Here is a 1,858-nt window from a genome sequence, read left to right as displayed (position 1 = left end):
TAAAAAGAAGGATAGGAGAAACATTTCTGAGGAGAAAATTACAAAGACATAATCTGGTCTATTTAAAGATGGTACAAATTTGGAAAATACGTCATTTGATGCAAGCATACAGAAATGAAGAATAATGTCTTGAAAGTACCGACTTTCCAGCAGTATCTTGTGTACCCTCCCTGGACACGAACAACTGATTGAAGATGCCTCCTCATTCCCTGGAACAATCTCTGGATTTGATTCTGAGGAATCCTGTTTCATTACTCATGCGAAACAGCAGTCAAAACATTGAGAGTCTGGACAGGCGGGTCTCTCTGTCGAACACGACGGCCTTAAACGTCCCACAGATGATCAATGGAATTGAGATCTGGAATCATGGCTGGTCATGGGACGGTCTCAGCAGCATTCCGTTACACGCCCTGTTAGGCCTGGTATTGTCATCCATAAATATGAGTCTTGTTTCTAGAGGATGGTTATCAAAATGTGGGACAACAGCCCTCTCAGGGATCTCCGTTTGATACTGAGGCCCAATGGGGTTACCACGAATGGAATTGAGGTATATCTTGCAAACCAAGGAAAGTCATATAAATTAACAATAAACACTATTACATTATAAAACACCTGTCGACGAAGGACAGTAAAACAACTAGATTATCACAGGCATAAATTTAAGACTAGTAATTAAATCTAAAATATGTTACTTTTAAATGACAATACAATATAAAAACCGGCTATAGATTGCCAACAACTCAAGGTAGATCACAATACCAGGGACCATGGGGACTTACAGTACATTGGCTTCCTGCATGGACCCTTGCTGGATTTACACCATCCCTTCAGCCGTTAGCAATTTAGCAAATCTAGCCATACATTAAAAGCCCAGGTATTCTACGATTAAACATTAAAATCTCCGGTATTCTACGATTAAAAAAGTGGAACGTTTAAATTTACTTCGAATGTTTTGGGACTTACATACCCTCTCAAGAGGACAATAATTTTACAGTACTTTAACCCCCTCGAGGATACAGCCACTAACAATCTTAGTTACTAATTCAAACTTCCAATCTTAAAATATTTATGTATTTACAAATCATTTAACAAATCTAATTCTTTTAAAAATGCAATAATTAAATGAGAACTGATACTATTAAAAAGATCCTTCATAGTTCGTGATTTAAAATAGATACCCCTTGTGATGGAATATTGAACACAGTCAAGCAGGACATGCTTGACCGTGATTCTTTCATCACAAGGGATACAAAACGGAGGATCCTCACCTTTCACTAGGTATTCATGGGTATATCTTGTTTGGCCAATACGACATCGTCGTATGATGACCTCTTCAAATCTGGACTGACAACCTAAGTAAGTGTAACCGATATAGGGTGTTATTTCATGTAATTTATTGAGACCTACTTGGACGTCCCGAGTGAGTGAGTGAGTTATTATTTAACGTCACATCGGCAATATTTCAGCCATATCGTGACGAGAACATTTGACATTGTAATAGAATATATATAGTTATTATAAAAACCTGCCGACGAAGGACAGTAAAAATACTAGATAATCACTGATATCAATATAAAACTAGCGAACAAAGCTAAAATATTCCAATTAAAGAAGACAATACAATGTAAAAATGGGCTATAGATCGCCAACAACTGAAGGTAGATCACCATACTAAGGCCCATGGGGGCTTACATTACTTTTGCTACCTGCATGGACCCTAGCTGGATTTACACCATCCCTTCAGCCATTGGCGTTTATACTGAGATTTAGCCACACATTAAAATGACAAAAATACTACGATTAAAAACCTGGTAGGCTGAAATTTACTTGAAATGTTTTGGGACTTACATACCCTCTC

This window comes from Haliotis rubra, unplaced genomic scaffold (genome assembly GCF_003918875.1).
Source record: "Haliotis rubra isolate DU_JTF1 unplaced genomic scaffold, ASM391887v1 Scf49, whole genome shotgun sequence".
Lineage (NCBI taxonomy): Eukaryota > Metazoa > Mollusca > Gastropoda > Lepetellida > Haliotidae > Haliotis > Haliotis rubra.
The sequence above is the reverse complement of the archived record's forward strand: the minus strand, read 5'-3'. Positions refer to the sequence as shown.